The 19979-nt window shown below is 46.6% G+C and overlaps 1 protein-coding gene across 27 annotated transcripts in view; it reads right to left on the reverse strand.

Moving 5' to 3' along the window:
- Positions 1-19590: 19590 nt before the first annotated feature.
- The window catches only part of MADD (MAP kinase activating death domain), a 188998-nt gene continuing 188609 nt past the window's right edge, over positions 19591-19979 (reverse strand). For all 27 annotated transcript variants that reach the window (XM_082270087.1, XM_082270080.1, XM_082270075.1 and 24 more), the window contains one exon: positions 19591-19979. This exon is cut by the window's right edge and continues 206 nt beyond it. The gene's annotated coding sequence lies outside the window, so the exon portion shown is untranslated.

The following is a 19979-nucleotide window of genomic DNA, read 5'->3' on the forward strand; positions in this document are numbered from 1 at the left end:
CAGAAGTGGAAGAGATTGAGTGCAGCGATGCCCAACCACTTATTTCTCAAGATGAGTACATGCAAGGATCATCGCAGCACGTCTCGGATGATGACGAAACGCAGGTGCCAACTGCTGCGGCGTTCAGCATTGTGGAGACCGACAAGGAGGGCAGGGGTGAAGACTGGGTGGAAGATGATGTGGAGGACGATGAGGTCCTCGACCCCACATGGAATGAACGTCATGCAGGTGACCTGAGTAGTTTGGAGGAAGAGGCGGTGGTCGCACAGAGCCACCAGCACAGCAGAAGAGGGAGCAGGGTGCAGAAGCGGAGCGGCCGCGCCCTAGACACTACGCCCGCTACTGCCCAACGCAGCAAGGGAACGAGCGCACCAAAGTCAGCTCAAAGGAGTTCTCTAGCGTGGAAGTTCTTTAGAAAATGTGCTGATGACAGGACACGAGTGGTTTGCACCCTGTGCAATCAGAGCTTGAAGCGAGGCATAAACCTTCTCAACCTGAGCACAACCTGCATGATCAGGCATCTAAGTGCAAAGCACGAGCTGCAGTGGAGTACACACCTTCAAAACCAAGAAACGTCTCTGGCTCATCCTGCTTTCTCTTCTGCTGCAGTCTCGGCCGCTCCAGCCACATCTGTAGTGATACCGGCACCTGCCACCCCGCAAACAGACGATCTGTCAGCAACACCACCACCTGGGTCACCAACAACCATCTCCACAATGTCCCGTGGAAGCGTTCAGCTTTCCATCTCCCAAACACTTGAGAGGAAGAGGAAGTACCCCCCTACCCACCCGCGATCCCTGGCCCTGAATGCCAGCATTTCAAAATTATTGGCCTTTGAAATGCTGTCATTCCGTCTGGTGGAGACGCACAGTTTTAAAAACCTTATGTCGGTGGCTGTCCCACAGTACGTCGTGCCCAGCCGCCACTACTTTTCCAGGCAAGCCATCCCTTCCCTGCACAACCAAGTGGGGGAAAATATCAGGTGTGCACTGCGCAACGCCATCTGTGCCAAGGTCCACCTAACTACGGATACGTGGACCAGTAAGCACGGTCAGGGGCGTTATATCTCCCTAACGGCACACTGGGTAAATGCAGTGGCGGATGGGCCTGAGGCGGATAGCAATTTGGCGCATGTCCTTCCACCACGAGGATTGCAGGGCGCTTCAGTTTGCCTCCTGTTCCTAACTCCTCCTACTCCGCTTCCTCATCCTCTACCGCCTCCTCATCCGGACAGCGTAACACCTTCACCACCAACTTCAGCACGGCCAGGGGTAAACGACAGCAGGCAGTTTTACAACTTGCCTGTTTGGGGGACAAACCACACACCGCGCAGGAGTTGTGGAGGAGCATGGAACAGCAGACAAATGAGTGGTTGCTGCCAGCGAGCCTCAAGCCCGGCCTGGTGGTGTGCGATAACGGGCGAAATCTCATAGCAGCTCTGGGCCTAGCCGGTTTGACGCACATCCCTTGCCTGGCGCATGTGCTGAATTTGGTGGTGCAGAGGTTCCTTAAAAACTACCCCGATATGTCAGAGCTGCTGCAGAAAGTGCGGGCCGTTTGTGCGCACTTTCGGCGTTCTCACCCTGCTGCTGCTCGCCTGGCAGCGCTGCAGCGTAACTTCGGCCTTCCCGCTCACCGCCTCATATGTGACGTGCCCACAAGGTGGAACTCCACCTTGCACATGCTGGAAAGACTGTGCGAGCAGCAGCAGGCCATAGTGGAGTTTCAGCTGCAGCACGCACGCGTGAGTCGCTCTGCGGAACAGCACCACTTCACCACCAATAACTGGGCCTCCATGCGAGACCTGTGTGCCTTGTTGCGCTGTTTTGAGTACTCCACCAACATGGCCAGTGGCAATGACGCCGTTCTCAGCTTAACTATCCCACTTCTATGCCTCCTTGAAAAAACAATTCGGGCGATGATGGAAGAGGATGTGGCACAGGATGAGGAGGAGGAGGAGGATGAAGAGGTAACATTTCCAAGGCTTTCAGGGCAGTCATTCGCAAGGGGCTCCGAGGGTGGGTTCCTGCACACGCAAACGCCAGGGACGCAATTGTCCAGCAGGGGCACAGTTCTGGAGGATGAGGAGGATGAGGAGGAGGAGGAGCTGGAGGAGGAGATGGAACCATGTTCACAGCAGGGTGGCACCCAGGCCAGCTCATGGCCATCACTGGTGCGTGGCTGGGGGGATACAGAGGACACGGACGATACACCTCCCACAGAGGACAGCCTTTCGTCGCCTCTGGGCAGCCTGGCACACATGAGCGATTACATGCTGCAGTGTCTCCACAACGACCGCCGAGTTGCCCACATTCTAACTTGTGCTGATTACTGGGTGGCCACGCTGCTGGATCCCCGTTACAAGGACAACGTACCGTCCTTAATTCACTCACTGGAGCGCGATCGCAAGATGCGCGAGTACAAGCGCACGCTGGTAGACGCCATGCTGCTGGCATTCCCATCTGACAGCGGGGCCACAGTGGAAGCACAAGGCAGAGGAGGAGGAGGAGGAGGAGGTCGCCAACGCAACCAGGGCACCGCCAGCACCTCAGAAGGCAGGGTTAGCATGGCCGAAATGTGGAAAAGCTTTGTCAGCACACCACAACAAACAGCAGCACCAGCAGCTCAGATGGAACGTCTTAGCAGGAGGCAGCATTTTACCAACATGGTGGAGCAGTATGTGTGCACACGCCTACATGTAGTGAATGACGGGTCTGCCCCCTTCAACTTCTGGGTCTCCAAATTGGGCACATGGCCTGAGCTTGCCCTTTACGCCTTGGAGGTGCTGGCGTGCCCTGCAGCCAGTGTATTATCTGAACGGGTATTTAGCACGGCTGGGGGCGTTATAACAGACAAGCGCAGCCGCCTGTCCAGAGACAATGTGGACAAGCTCACGTTCATTAAAATGAACCAGGCATGGATCCCACGGGACTTTTCCGTACCTTATGCAGAATAGCAATGGATACCGACCTTACCCACCCATTGTTCCATTTTTGCTCTTTCTCACTCTTTTGGGGTGTACCCTCATTTAAAATTTTTGAAAAGAAGCAGTGTTGGCTACCTCGTCCTCCTCCTCAGGGCCAGATTAATGTAGGGGCTATTGGAGCTGCAGCTCCAGGCCCCTACCTTTTATATAGGCCCCGGGTTGGCCATATTCACTGTTACCGCTCTTCTGTCACTTGTAAACACAGAAGTCTGGCTTCTATGCTCGCTTCCCCAGGCAGCACCCTCAGAACCTCCCCACACAGCGTGAAGGCCGGACAAGGAGGGACAGTTGGCGATGCATGGATGTGTTTATGGGCTTCAGAGACAGCATCCCATGTTGAATTAGGCATGCATGGCTGCACCCTTCCTCCTCTGGGTGCATGGCAAGGCACGGCCCTTAAGGCCCTTCAAAATCCTCAGCACCAAGCCCATGATGCTGTTAATCCGGCCCTGGTCCTCCTCCACCGCCGCTTCCACCTACACCGCCCATAGGTGTGCGCAGCCTATTGCATTAAGGTGTGCACCCCAAAGTTGAAATACACATGCATGTGTTTGCCAGCAGGGAGAGTAATGTATCGGGGCCATGTACCTGTAGGCAAGGAGAAATAGAGCAGAGCAGGTCCCAGGGAGATCTTTCCCATCTCCTCACTGGCAATGCTATGTGCCCTAGGTGATTAGGGTGTGCCCAGGCACACCCAGCACACCCTGTGCGCACGCCTATGTCACCGCCACATCCACCACCACCTCAACCTCCCTCCTACTCCATATGGGCCTCGTCCTTCAGAGATGAAGAAGAACATTGTTTTATTTTTCTGTTTTTTTTTGTTGTTTTAAGTTATTTCCCTATCCACATTTGTTTGCAGAGCACTTGCCATGCTCTTAATTACGTTTTGCTGCCATTTGCAGCACTCTAGCCCTTTCCTTTGGTGTTTTAGAGCCATTTTAGTGCCTTAAAGTTCGGGTCCCCATTGACTTCAATGGGGTTCGGTGTCCGGGAAAAGTTCGGTAAAAGTCCGGGACACGGACCCGGACTTTTTTTTAAAGTTCGGCCGAACCCGTCGAACACGGACATCTAGGTGTCCGCTCAACCCTAACCATGGGGCCTCTTGGCTGCTCCTCTAAATAATGCTATCCTTGCCCGGCCTGTCAGTTTAGGTGGACGGCCATGTATTGGTAGGTTTGCAGTTGTGCCATACTCTTTCCATTTTCAGATGATGGATTGAACAGAGCTCCGTAAGAATTTTTTTATAACCTAACACAGCTTTAAACTTCTCCACAACTTTATCCCTGACCTCTCTGGTGTGTTACTTGACCTTTATGATGCTGTTTGTTCACCAAGGTTCTCTAACAAACCTCTGACAGCTTCATAGGTGGACACTATTTAATTAGGGGACTTCTGAAGGCAATTAGTTCTACTAGATTTTAATTAGAGGTATCAGAGTAAAGGGGGCTGAATACAAATGCAGGTCACACTTTTCAGTTATTTATTTGTAAAAACATTTCAAAACCATTTATCATTTTCTTTCACATCACAATTCTGTGCCACTTTGTGCCGGTCTATCACATAAAACCCCAATAAAATGACATTTACGTTTTTGGTTGTAACATGACAAAATTTGGAAAACTTCAAGGGGTATGAATACTTTTCCAAGGCACTGAATGTGTAGATAGATGATGTAAGCTGATAAATTATCTATAACCAGACACCGCACTAGGACCATGCTGCCCTACAGGGAATTCTGGGACTGCAGGGTTCATGAACCAGGTCTATATTTATCCCAGTTTCTTAGGAAATATCATTTTTTTTGGGGCTACTTGTTTCCTAGGAGACATGCATGGTGTCCTAAGCTCCTTTGATACATCTCATGACCTGACAAAGTCACCCGAGTCATCGATATGCCAGAGATGCCCTGCGTGTACGGAGGACACTATTTTGGGTGCAGTTGGAATATGTATCCTGTCACTGGCCTGCTGTGTCTACATCAGCCACATATATGCTTGTGAAGCAGTCTAAGTCGCTGACAGGTTTAGGAGAGCAGATTCAGTCCAGAGCTCCTCATATGGAGGTTTGATCTTTTCCCACCTGCTGCTGATGACAGGCAGAGAGAAAGCAGAGAGTGAAAAACAGCCTAGAGGGGACAGAAGGCAGCAGGCACAAAGTCTAGGGATGACACAACCACAGGACTGTCAAAGGAAAGGTGATTTAAAGGGCTTGTCTGGTGTCATCTGGAGACACCAGACTGACTGGAATGCAAAAATCATTTTGAGAGCAATAAACCTAAACAGCACAGGACGCTCTGTAAGTAGGGATGAGAGCAAAGTGCATTTAACAACCAATCAAAATTCACTTAGTGAAAGTCAGATCACTGCATGATGGTTAATAATTGGTTTATTTTTGGTCAGGTTGGTGGCCCACAGCATCATGCTTGTTTACTAAAGCAAAAAAAAACACACACAGAGGGGCTCAAACACTTTACCCCATATTTATTAATAGAAAAAAAAAAAAGCAAAAAGCCAGATACAAGTAAGACAGAAGTACCAAGCATGACAACAAATCCAAAGGTCAACCAGTGTGGCAAACAAATGGTCTGACTGTATCAGTGTTGGCAAGCGGACTCATTTCTCTCTCCCCCCCCCCCCCCCAGAGCTATAGCCGACTAGTATTACCCTCCTAATAAATGCAAAGGCACACTATAGCTCCACCATCCAAGCATGGGGGGGCATTGCAGCATCAGACTGATTTTCTAAGGCCTCTTTCACACGGACTGTCCGGTCAGGCACTCTTGTCAGTTTTTAAAGCAGACCTGATCGAACCCTCCAGTCTCTTCTATGGAGCGGCGGATGTCAGCAACATCCTGCTGAAACTCACGGCCATCCGATCGAATCCAGTCTGCCAAAAACAGAGGGATGGTGGTCCTATTCCCCATCCGCCCTGCAGATCGGAAGGTAAATGGACAGGTGGTCCGTTTCCTCCGATTGCCCAGTAGAGGAGAGTGGGACTCTGCAGAGAGGATCAGAGGAAAGATCGCCTGCTGAGCAAGCGGATTCCACTTAGCAAGGGCGCCCGCGTGAAAGGGGTCTAAAGCAGTTGGAAATCACTCAAATTGTGTAATATTTCACTTTACTTTTTACATGCATGGACAACTAAATTCAAGCTCACTTGGAACACCCAATTGTGCAGATGAAATCAGCAAAGGGAAAATGGGATTTTTGTACTTACCGTTCATTGACGGGCACAGCGCTCCATAAATCATAACTAGTGGGTTATATTGCCTCCTCCAGGAGTAGAACTAGGCAGAACAAAAAACATCTGGCTACACCCATGGTCAGTCCTCAGCTGGAATATAACCCCCCTCCCTGCTCTAGGTAATCAGTTTAGTAGCGAGCAGTATTAGAAGTATCAGAACTCCATAGAGGGATGGGTGCTGTGTCTATCAATGAACTCAGAGAAATGGATTCTGCGGTAAGTACAAAAATCCCATTTTCACTTTCGTTCATCGACGGACACAGCGCTCCATAAATCATATTTACTGGGATGTCCAAAAGCAGTGGCAAAAATAAAATGTAGGGTGGGGAAAATAAACCAAGGCTAAATAGAAGAGCTCTTAACCAGGACACAGGAGCTCTGTCTAAAAAATAAAGGTTTAAAGAAAAAACACCCCTCAAGAGGGAACAGCCCCTCCTAAACAGAGTATATGCTTTTGATTGTATACAGGAATTTGCTAGTGATACATTATTTTTCTCTGCATACCTATAGGAACCTTTGAGTTCCCTGGAATCTCATTTTACATCTAAACGTCTTTGAGATTATATATATTCCTGAGTCCGTATCCATCCATCCCACCATCTGACCATCATATGCGTCTAGGCCACAACTGCTGGTAGGTTGATATGACAGTACTAGTTTTGGGATTTTTTTTCCCATTTGCTCCCCCCCCCTTTTTTATTGTTCTCTTATTGCTTTTCTGAATAAGTTCTAAACCAACTACATTATAGCCTTCAAGTATGTCCATAAGAGTCCCTACGCTTACAGACCCTCCTATCTACCGACAGGTAGGGTCCCTTGCAACTTTGTCTAAATATATATCTTTGATCCAATGTTCTCTGTTATATACTATCTAGGCCAGACACCCGCTCCAATCATGGTTTCCTTTTGGGCTGTCCATGTCCACCTGGGGGACTTGGTTTGCCTCTAGCATGATCTGCCTCTGGTCCACACACCAGCAGCCGTTCAGGTGGGAGTATTCATGTCTTTTCCTTGGCCACTATGTCTATATGATATATATTCTGATATATGTTTTATGAGTATATTTCTATGAATGTCATCGAATATGTGATGTGCACACTGGGATTTAGTTTGGGTAAGCCCTCTCCTTCTCCTAATGTGCACAGTAAAGATGAATACATTGTTGAAAATTTGATGTATGGAACAAAGTTTGTATTGCAACTAATTCTTTGTTTTAATTATTCTGCAGTTGTCCTCTTGAACACCTTTTTGTGCCCCTGTAACCCTGAAGAAGCGGTTCACACCGCGAAACATGTAGGGTAGTGGTACAACTAGGGAATTACATGATTGGCACCGGTTAAGTCTGGCCCAGCGGTACTTCCTGATGATTCCACTTATTACATGAGGATCATGATTCTGCTTGATATTTTATACCCAGCTGTATTTTCTGTATATATGATTTGTCCCTTTGTTTTTGGATCTTTTTTCTGATATTACGTGTAATAAATAAATATTTTTAATATAATCTGATATATTAGTGTTATATCACATTTATTGGTTCTGAAACGGTACCTTTAAAGTCCCAACCCATGCCCCACAAACTCCAAATCCCTTATTTACCATTTTAGATTTACTAAAAAAAAAAAAAAAAAATTGCATTTTTATGTTCTGTGGGAGACCAGATATAGTGAATGCAGGGTCCTGGGTTTAGTAACATTTTAGGCTACCGTATAGGCTGAAATGTTTTAGTTTAAAAACCCATAATAAAATTCTACAGTTTTTTTCACTAGGACTAAACAGTCTCTTTTGATAACTATACAATGCATTGGAAAAGTGCTTCACTTTTTCCACATTTTGTTATGATACAGCCTTATTCCAGAATGGATAAATTCATTATTTTCCTCAAAATTGTACAAATAATACCCCATAATGACAAATAAAGAAAAAAAAAATACCATGTACATAAGTATTCACAGCCTTTGGTCAATACTTTGTTGCAGCACCTTTTGCACCAATTACAGCCTCAAGTCTTTTTGAGTATGATGCTACAAGCTTGGCACACCTATTTTGGGCAGTTTCTCCCATTCTTCTTTGCAGGACCTCTCAAGCTTCATTAGGTTGGATGCGGAGTGTCTGTGCACAGCCATTTTCCGATCTCTCCGGAGATGTTCAATCTAGTTCAAGTCTGGGCTCTGGCTGAGCCACTTAAGGAGATTCACAGAGTTGTCACATAGACACTCCTTTATCGTGGCTGTGTGCATTCCCACAGCATGATGCTGCTGCCACCACCATACCTTACTGTAGGGTTGGTATTGGCCAGGTGGTGTGCGGTGCCTGTTTTCCTCCAGACTGACCTGGATAGCAAGCGTCCTAAGAGTTCAATCTGTTTCATCAGACCAGAGAATGTCCTTCAGGTGCCTTTTGACAAATTCCAAGTGGGCGGTCATGTGCCTTTTACCGAAGAGTGGCTTCTGTCTGGCCACCTGATTGGTGGAGAGATGGCTGTTCTCTTGGAAAGTTCTCCTCTCTCCACCGAGAAAGGCTAGAGCTCTGTCAGAGTGACCATCAGGTTCTTGGTCATATCCCTGACTAAGGGCGCTCAGTTTGGCCGGGCCGCATGCTCTAGGGAGAGCCCTAGTGGTTCCATTTATGGATGATGGAGGCAACTGATCATTGGGACCTTCAATGCTGCATTTTCCTGTACCCCTTCCCAGATCTGTGCTTCAATATAATCCTGTCTCCGAGGTCTACAGACAATTCCCTGAACTTCATGGCTTGGTTTGTGCTCTGATACGCACTGTTAACTGAGACCTAAAGGCCCGTACACACGTACCGATCGTCGGCATACAAACGTCGGCGGACGAAAGATCTGCCGATTGTATGCGTGTTAGTATGGTGCCTCCGACAGCTGTCTGCGCACAATCCGCGGACAAAAGTCTTTCTTGCAAACATGAAAATTTTTGTCTGCGGACACCAGAACGGACGATTGTTCGCCTGTCAGTACAGAATTCGGCCGACAGACCGCAGATTTGCAAGACTGGGCATGCTCAGAAAATAAAAAAAACACAGGGAAAGTTAACCATTACATGACATCACTTCTGCAGTCAGCTGAAGTCTGCAGACAAAATTCTTGTGCTGTCCTTGTGCTGTCTTTGCACTTTTCAACAGACACCGACATCCCGGGGAGAAAAGACGAACATTTGTATGACGACGATCTGCGTGTGTGTACGGGGCTTTAGACAGACGTGTGCCTTTCCAAATCACATCCAATCAACTGAATTTACCACAGGTGGACTCCAATCAAGTTGTAGTAAAATCTCAAGGATGATCAGTGGAAATAAGATGCACCTGAGCTCAATTGTGAGTGTCATTGCAAAGGCTGTGAAAAGTTATGTACGTGTTTTTGATAAAAAAATTTGCCAAGATTTTAAACTTTTTTTTCCAAGTTGTCATTATGGGGTATTGTTTGTAGAATTGAGGGAAAAATGGGACTTTTGAACTGCTGTAAAATCCCTTTTGCTGATGTTCATTGACAGACATAGCTCCTGATCTTCTTAACCATTGGGTTATACTGCCCCCTACAGGAGTAGGACACTAGGCAGAAAAAAAAGTCTGGCTACGCCTATGGCAGTCCCATGGGGTATACTCCCTCTCTCTGCTATAGGTACTCAGCTGTGTTACAAGCAGTGTCAGAAGAATTACAATTCCACATAGGGGTGGGTGCTGTGTCCGTCAATTAACATCAGAGAAATGTATTTTACGGTAAGCCAGAAATCCAATTTTCCATTTTGTTTATTGACGGACGGACACAGCTCCTGATCTTAACCAGTGGGACGTCCACAAGTAGTGTTAAACATAAGGGGTGGGAACAGCGAAAAAGAAACTCCCAAGGCTAACTATAACCAACCAGAAGTTCAACCAAAACAAAATGGAGCGCACCCTAAAAAAACCATCCACCCTCAAAAAGAGGACCAGGTCCTCTAAACAAAAGCCTGCCAAAACTTTGCGGCCAAAGGAAGCATCCGCAGATGCCAACACATCCACTTTATAGAACTTTGTAAAATTGTGCAGGTGGCCACCTTGCAAACCTTCGACACTGACGCCTGATGATGTAAGGCCCAGGAGGAGCTGAGCACCCGAGTAGAATGCACCTTGACAGGGAAAGGAGGAACCTGACCTTTAATGAAATAGACATGAACCACCGTCTGTCTGATCCATCTGGTAATGGTCACAGAGGAAGCGGACAACCCTTTCCGAAGCCCATCTGTGAGCACAAATAGGCATGCAAAGCAATTTCCTTCGGATGTTTTGGCCAGGCACACAGGAAAGGCAACACAATAACTTTGTTCAAATGAGAATCAGAGGCAACTTGAGGAAGGAACAACAGACAGAGGCAATAAAAAACACCAAGAAGGTGAACAACAGGATAACACCACCAATTCTGACACCCTGCACGCAGAGGTGACAGCCACCAAAAAGGCCACCTTCTGGGACAGCGCAAGCAAGGGGAATCTCCTGAAGATTCTCAAAAGGAGGTATCTGGAAGACTGAGAGCACCAAATTGGAGGTCCCAAGGTGGCAACAGAGACCACACTGGAGGGATCAAGTGCCTAACTCCCTGAAGAAAAGTATGTACCAGCGGAGTATGTGGCCAAGGGCTGTTGAAAGAAGACCGCTAAGGCCGACACCTGACCCTTGCTAGTACTCAAGGCTAGTTTCTGCTCACCCTCCGGTTGAAGGAAGGTCATGATCCGAGCCACCGGAAAAAAAAAAAAAAAAAGCGGGGAGGAACCCCAAGAGACTCGCACCACACAATGCATGTCTTCCTTGCACGATGGTAGATCTTCCTAGAAATAGATTTCCTAGCTTTTAACAGTGTTGGCATCACCGACTCGGAAATCGGACGATACTAACCCCACGGGGCCACCAGCGCATCTGTGGTGTCTGCCAGAGGATCCAGTGACCGAGCCACAAACCTCTGCACCTTTCTGTTGAGCCGAGACACCAACAGATCCACCTCGGGGGTGCCCCACCCAAGACACAACTGATGAAACACCTCGGGATAAAAAGGGACCACTCCCTTTGGTTCAACGCCTACAGACTGAGGTAATCCACCTGCCAGTTTTCCATCCCTGGAATGTGTACAGTGGAGGGGGCTGGAACGACCCATTCTGCCCACCTTAGAATGCCGAATACCTCCAGAAAACTTCTTGTGCCCCCCCCCTGGGGATTGACATAAGCCACGGCTGTGGCATATGGCTAATTGAATGCGCACTGGACATCCCTGAAGACGATCCGTCCAATGTTCCAGGCACAGTCTGATCGTTCGGAGTGCCAAGACATTGATCGGTAATCTGGACTCTTCCAGTGTCCAGATCCCCTGAGCAGAATTTTTTCCGAGGATGCCTCCCCAGCCAGACAGGCTGGCATCCGTGGTGACCACTGTCCAATACAAGCAGAGGAAGGATATGCCCAGCCGAAGCACCGGAGAATGAAGCCATAATATCAGGGACTCTTTCGTGGCCCGGCTCAGCCAGATCCCATTGTCAAGAGGCAGATTCTTGTCCCATTTGGCTAGAATCTCCCTTGCAGGGACCTCATATGGAACTGTGCAAACGAAACCACCTCAAAAGGTAGAGACCATCAGGCCCAGCAGCTGCATGCAAGTCCGGAGGAATGACCATCTGCTTGACTTGCCAGACCAAGTTCGCTTGGATCCTCCAGAGAAGGCCCGAAGGGCTTCGATCCCTTGTCAGTCGACTCTAAGGGACAAAAAATTTTTGAGCCGATGAGGGCCCACGTCGACTCCCCCCTCCTCCAGGTCAAGGCGCAAAAGCTTAGCCCATTTGGTCAGAGTTTGCGACACCAGGGCAATGGTGAATATTGGCCTCAGTGGCGAACCAGCCAGGGTGTACATATTGCGGGCCACAGGCTCTGTCTTCCTGTCAGCCGGGTCCTTAAAGGCTGGGGACTTTTCAACCGGAATCATTGTTGCCTTGTTTAATTTGGAAGGAAAAAACAATAAAGCAGCGCCTACTGAGTGTAACATACAAGGTTTAATAGGAAGAAATTATGCACTCACAAAAGTAAATGGTATAATATGGCCCCTTTTATGTATATTTTTACCTATCTACTGCTCCAAAGTATTCCCCTGGCTATTGTTACACTACATACACATCTACAGATACTTGCATATATATCTTTCAGTTCACCATACCTCATATACCATAGAGCCTTGTATATACATATTCAATTTTTATATTCGTTTATATTTATAGATTAGAAAAAAATATAAATTTTATGTATATATTTTTATTTCCATTATAATTAATAATTTTTAATATATTCCCTCTTACTCGCACATAGCTCTATACATTGCATCTTGATCGTCCATTCACTTTGAGTCCGTTTTTTTTATCCATTGATCCGAATACTTCTCACTTTAGCATTATCCTTTAACCATCTTCCATTATCATATGTTCATTTTTATTAGTCATCGATATCCTCATTTACAGTGGGTACGGAAAGTATTCAGACCCCCTTAAATTTTTCACTCTTTGTTATATTGCAGCCATTTGCTAAAATCAATTAGGTTCATTCTTCTTCCTCATGAATGTACACATAGCACCCCATACGGACAGAAAAACACAGAATTGTTGACATTGTTGCAGATTTATTAAAAAAGAAAAACTGAAATATCACATGGTCCTAAGTATTCAGACCCTTTGCTGTGACACTCATATTTAACTCAGGTGCTTTCCATTTCTTCTGATCATCCTTGAGATGGTTCTACACCTTCATTGGAGTCCAGCTGTGTTTGATTATACTGATTGGATTTGATTAGGAAAGCCACACACCTGTCTATATAAGACCTTCCAGATCACAATGCATGTCAGAGCAAATGAGAATCATGAGGTCAAAAGGCACTGCCTGAAGAGCTCAGGCACAGATCTGGCCAAGGTTACAAAAAGATTTCTGCTGCACTTAAGGTTCCTAAGAGCACAGTGGCCTCCATAATCCTCAAATGGAAGACGTTTGGGATGACCAGAACCCTTCCTAGAGCTGGCTGTCCGGCCAAACTGAGCTATCGGGGGAGAAGAGCCTTGGTGAGAGAGGTAAAGAAGAACCCAAAGATCACTGTGGCTAAGCTCCAGAGATGCAGTCAGGAGATGGGAGAAAGTTGTAGAAAGTCAACCATCACTGCAGCCCTCCACCAGTCGGGGCTTTATGGCAGAGTGGCCCGACGGAAACCTCTCCTCAGTGTAAGACACATGAAAGCCCGCATGGAGTTTGCTAAAAAAAAAACACCTGAAGGACTCCAAGATGTTGAGAAATAAGATTCTCTGGTCTGATGAGACCAAAATAGAACTTTTTGGCCTTAATTCTAAGCGGTATGTGTGGAGAAAACAAGGCACTGCTCATCACCTGTCCAATACAGTCCCAACAGTGAAGCATGGTGGTGGCAGCATCATGCTGTGGGGGTGTTTTTCAGCTGCAGGGACAGGACGACTGGTTGCAATCGAGGGAAAGATGAATGCGGCCAAGTACAGGGATAACCTGGACAAAAACCTTCTCCAGAGTGCTCTGGACCTCAGACTGGGCCGAAGGTTTACCTTCCAACAAGACAATGACCCTAAGCACACAGCTAAAATAACAAAGGAGTGGCTTCACAACAACTCCGTGACTGTTCTTGAATGGCCCAGCCAGAGCCCTGACTTAAACCCAATTGAGCATCTCTGGAGAGACCTAAAAATGGCTGTCCACCAACGTTTACCATCCAACCTGACAGAACTGGAGAGGATCTGCAAGGAGGAATGGCAGAGGATCCCCAAATCCAGGTGTGAAAGACTTGTTGCATCTTTCCCAAAAAGACTCCTGGCTGTATTAGATCAAAAGGGGGCTTCTACTAAATACTGAGCAAAGGGTCTGAATACTTAGGACCATGTGATATTTCAGTTTATCTTTTTTAATAAATCTGCAACAATGTCAACAATTCTGTGTTTTTCTGTCAGTATGGGGTGCTATGTGTACATTCATGAGGAAGAAGAATGAACCTAAATGATTTTAGCAAATGGCTGCAATATAACAAAGAGTGAAAAATTTAAGGGGGTCTGAATACTTTCCGTACCCACTGTATGCTTTAACTCTCCATTTGTTTTTTTGCTGTCATATTCCACCTCTGGCCTCTGTGCAGGCTCTTGTCTTGTTCTTTACAATTTGTCTTATACATTTGTCCCATCCCACCCACCATACATCCAGCTGGCTATTTATACTTCTTCCACGATGGCCCCTTCAGAGCCTGATGAAGGAGCATGCATGCTGCGAACGCGCACTCCTCCTGCCTTCTCAGCTGCCGGATGTCACGTCTTCCACACCTCTGCACAGACCCGGTGCTGTGGAAACAGCTATGCCGACTGACAGATGCTGACAGCCATCAGCCTACTCATGTCAGTAGCATCCATCCGTTACCAGAGACTCTGCAGATGACCCAATACATTCACCATGCTGGCATATCATTTACCTTTGTGAGTGCATAATTTATTTTATTTTAACCCCATTAAACTTTGTATGCTACACTCAGTAGGCACTGCTTTCTTGTTTCTTCTTACCATGTAGAGCAGAGCCTCTCCTTGCTCAAGCCGGCAGCCACTGAGTACAGCTTGTTCACTTGGAATACTACCATGGTGATGCTTTGGTCGTTCCCACTCTTTAGTGACAATTCTGTCAAAATAGGAGGGGAAGTGGAACACCTTTGCAGCTCTGGATGGCTTGTGAGTGCCAAAGAGAACCTGCGACTCCGTCCCAGCCGCAGCTGTGTCCTCCAACTTTAAGTCTCAAGCACAGATACAATCAGTGCGTCCACCAGTGCCTTTTTGTGCGCAATTGCAGAAGTGGAGGAAGCCTCCTTACTTCAGGGCGCGTGGTCGCAGACCCAGCAGGGTGACCCACGTCCGCGGTGGCCGTATCAGCTTAAAGATCTGAGGAGACAGGGGAAGGCGTGGGGTGCTTTTTGCCAGTCCGTCGCCCAAAAGTCACCTCCACTCGGGACACAAAGGACTCTAGGACCGCAGTCATTGCACTAATGGATGGATGGGACCCAGAGAGGGGCATCAGGTGGGGAGATGTGCTCCAAAGACTCCATGAGTCACCAGGGGGACCCCACAAAAAATGTAAGACCCTGCTAAGGGACAACCCCCACTGTCCTGGCAGTACCAGCCAGTTGCCAGTCACAGAGCACCAATCGATCCTCAGCAGAGGGAGAGGACCCCACTAGACTCCCCACCCTGCAGAAACAAGGCACCGCAGCCACCAGGAGAATCTGCACTGCATGAGCCGGGATCAGGAAACAAAAAGATCCAGCAGTCAGCACCAGGGGATGAGGAGGGACTCCAATCACCGAAAACGCCACCCAGAAGGCTCCACAGACATGGCCACCACTGTTTTCTTTGGCAGACCACCGCATAATGTCCCCCAGACTAAACAAACATGGCTGCCATGCATTGCAGTACAAGGCTACAACAAAATGGCAGCACCATGAGGCTCCCAGGGACCCAGAAGTGATCCTTAGGTCTCAAGGACAGGCCAAGGCCGGATGGGGGGGGGGGGGTTTGTCAAAAACCCCCACCAGGTACAGCCCCCCGCCACACAGCCTATCGTTGGGGCCCCCTCCCAAGCATAGCGCCCTACCCCCACCCAAGGAGGTGGACCAGACCACCCACACAGCCCCAGCATAAGTGGAGGGGGGTAGAATGGGGGGACAGATGAAGGGGGTGCCTGATGGGAAGGAGGGGAACCCGGGGGTCCGACTGTCCCATGGAGGGGCCCACCTCCACCCCAAAACCCTCCAGGGGAGGGGGGGGGACAGCTACTCACTATACCAGGAACCAGGTACCGCTCCAGCCAGAACCCCTCGCAATTGAAATGGGGGAGCTGTCGGCCAGGAGGAACGCTGTGACTCAGGCCGAGACCCAGTCCTATATGACCATGCAAGGTGTTTAAATTGCAGGCCAGCCCCTGTCCAGTGGCAGTGTATGTTGCGCCTGACCTAGCATGGAGCTGAGGTCTGCGTGCGCTCGCTGGCCAGACTGGGGTGACCACTGGATCTAGATTATCCAGCCAGTCACCTAGTCTGACAGTTTATTGTAGATCTCACAGGAAAAAACCATAAGAAATAAATCTATCCAAAAAGAAAAAAAATTGCCAGGACCAGAGATCCCAGCAAGTAACTAGGTCCTTACTTGTGACTCGGCAGAAAAAAAAACCTATAGCAGAGAGAGGGAGTATACCCCCCTGGGACTGCCCAGCAGTAAGCCGACTTTTTTTCTGCCTAGTATCCTACTCCTGTAGGGGGCAGTATAACTCAATGGTTAAGAAGATCAGGAGCTGTGCGCGTCAATGAACAAAAGAGAAATAATGAATTTAATCTCTTTTGGACTAAGGCTGTAACATAACAAATCATATTACCTTTATTGCAAATATGATTTTAAAAAGTAAATACTAAAAAAAAAAAAAAAAAAAAAAAAAGCACATTTCAAAATCAGAAATTTTCAGTAAAGTCTCTTGCAGATGGTCACCACGTTATTTCACAAAGCTATTTTCACAAGCGAGTTACAAAACGCTTTGTCGTAAGAAAACAACTTGTGAAATGATCTGGCTTTAGGGTGGATTATTGAAGCTGCTGATACACAGATTTATCCCATGAGCCTCTCCAACAGCCTTTCCACTTAATGACTTAATTGAGAATCGAAGTGCTACAGGCCACATCAGCACTCCTGTAATGTCATCTCAAGGGAACCAAAATGTCAGACTAGGAAGATTTCTAAAAGGAATGTCACCTTAGGTAAACAGTCTACCATTGTGGTACTACAAGTCTCAGCGACCCTTGGGTAGGAGTGGTCTAAAGCTTGAAATACTCAAGTGTTACAAGCCTGGACAATTCTAACTGTTCATATGATGAAAAGACACTGTATACCACTATATATAAATTCTATATAAACACTATATATAAATTCTGCAGGGTGCCCAAACTTTTGCAGACGCCATTTTTTTGTTTTCTGTTATTTTGAAAGTGTAAATGATGGAAATAAAATCTAACTTTTGTTGACATATTATAAGAATGTCTAATCTGTAACTTAATGCCTTTTGGAGATTTTTCCATCTTTCCTTGGCTTCTTTATGCACATTTTTACCTGGGGTGCCCAAACTTTCGATCACCACTGTACATATAAAATTTTCTTGAGGAACATGCCTGGTATGCACCAGAGACGCCCACTCCCAAGCCAGTTTCAAAATTCTGGTTGCACACTGGCGCAGAGCTGAATATGTAACAAAATTGGCAGGATTAGCAGCAAGCTGCATTTCTCTTGTACAGTTATATTTCTTAGATGTATGGCTTAAGTGTGAAGAGGACCTGATGTCTCCTAGCTTTATTAAAGTTAAATTATTTTTTATTTATTTATTTTTTTATATTTTTTTTTTTTTTAGGGACCCCATCTTTTACTAGATAACATGGCTTTTTGGAATTGTAACTGCAAGTTTTCTTCACGCTTCAGTTTCATGCAACGAAATGCATGCATTTTGCTGCATGAAAATGCATTTCAAGCAGAAACCCCATTCCTCTATATGGGGCTGGTTCACATCTATGGGCTGAAGTTTACAGAGTTCTGAAATAGAAAGTATGTTGGCCCATTTACATACACATGTGCTTTATTACTACATATGCTGCATGCACATGGAACAATGCAAATCCAGTGCAATGCCTTGCCCACCCACCTCCCAGCATAACTCCACTATTCAATGAAAGCAAAATCTTTTGGTAGTAAGTGGGATGAGAAGGGGTGGTATGAGCTGTAAGACAACAGACACCGTTTGGGGATATCCCAGATGCACGTTAACAAAAGAGGGTACATACAGGCACATTTTGGTACCTGCGTAATTACTAACCAACATTTGCGAGTAACCTCAGGTTCACTTAACCGCTTGCCGGCCGCAGCACTACTATTTACTGCGGCGGTCAGCCCCTCACAGGCAAAGTGACGTAGGGCTACGTCGCTAGCCTGTGAGGGTCTAGGGAGCGAGCGAGCGCGCACCGCCGGAGGCGCGCTCCCGCTCGGTCATGGACCCCCCCCCCCGATGTCTGCCGGGCACTCGCGATCGTCCGTTACACCAGGAGAAAGGCAGGCTGTCATTCTCCCCTGTGTAAGAATGGAGATCAAACAGTTCTGCTATGTAGGACCGTTGATCTCTGTTCTTACACACACAGCCACATCCAATCACAGTTAGAATCACGCCCCTAGGGACACACTTAACCCCTCCCTCTCAAAAAAAGTTAACCCCTTCACTGCCAGTGTCATTTTTACAGTAACAGTGCATGTGTATAGCACTGATTACTGTAGTAATATCACTGGTAACCCCAAAAGTGTCAAAAATGTCAGTCAAGGGTCCGATCTGTCCGCCGCAATGTCGCAGTCCCGCAAAAAAAAAAAAAAAAAAATCGCAGATCGCCGCCATTACTCGTTAAAAAAAAAACAAAAAAAAAAAAAAACAACAAAAATGACAAAAATCTTTCCCTTAGTTAGTAAACGCAATAACTTTTGCCCAAACCAATCAAAATACGCTTTTTGCGATTTTTTTTTTACCAAACATATGTAGCATAAAACAAATTGGCCTAAAATGTTAAAAAAGTTTGATTTTTACATTTTTTTGGGGAATTTCATATAAAAAAAAATGTGAAAAATATTGTTATTTTTGCAAAATCGCAAAATTGTCGCTCTTTTTTTGTTTACAGCTCAAAAAAAAATAAATAAAAAAAATCGCACAGGTGATCAAATACCACCAAAAGAAAGCTCTCTTTGTGGGGAAAAAAAGGATGTCAAATTCGTTTAGGTACAGCATCGCACGACCGCGCAATTGTCTATTAAAGTCACGCAGTCCCGAATCGCAAAATAGGACCTGGTCAGGAAGGGGGTAAAATCTTCCGGGGCTTAAGTAGTTAAAGCTTTGTTCACCTCTGGCCAGCAATACAAAATATGTGAAGACAAACAAATAGAACACCGTTGTATTGTATCACCATCGCCTTCTCCCAATCTATGCTTAATTGGTTATTAAACACTGCCCTCTTGTGGCCAAAATGAAAACAACATTAAAAAGCTTAAAAGAAATCAAAGCCAAAGCAGCATTAGAATGCCAGTTTATTGCACGTTCAGGATCTGTACAGAATTCTATAAATAAGAAAGACTGGGATATTTACATAGTGCTCTCCATGCAGTGGTGGACAATGGCTGGTATGGGGCATCAAATACTTTAATATTTACACTCTGTACCATAAGGTTCCACACCTGCCTGTGAAATGCGTTAACCTTTTTTTTTTTTTTTAAATATATATATGCTAGAAGCCCACGATGGCCTACGTGGTTTAGTTCTGTCCATGGGAAGAGCTCTGAAGCATGCTTTGCTTGAACATCAGACAGCAACTGGGATCTGGAACGCAAGCCTTTGAAGCTCGTATATCCAGGGAGGCCCTATACTAGCGGCTGGCGACCGCAACACTACAGCACAAAAGTACGCAGGGCTGTAACAATGCTATTGTCTTGGAAGAGTTGTGTTGTATTCACTGCACAGAGGTCAGAAACTCACAAACACACAAACACTAAAGCTTGGGGTGGGGGTAGGGGGGCTCTGTAAAATGCAGTCACAACACATAGTGAAGTCACTACAGGGGAGCCTGTGCTGCCTCTGTGTACAGGAGGAATGTTACAACAGAACGCCA

The sequence above is a fragment of the Pelophylax lessonae genome, assembly GCF_965119305.1.
Source record: "Pelophylax lessonae genome assembly, chromosome: 10".
NCBI lineage: Eukaryota > Metazoa > Chordata > Amphibia > Anura > Ranidae > Pelophylax > Pelophylax lessonae.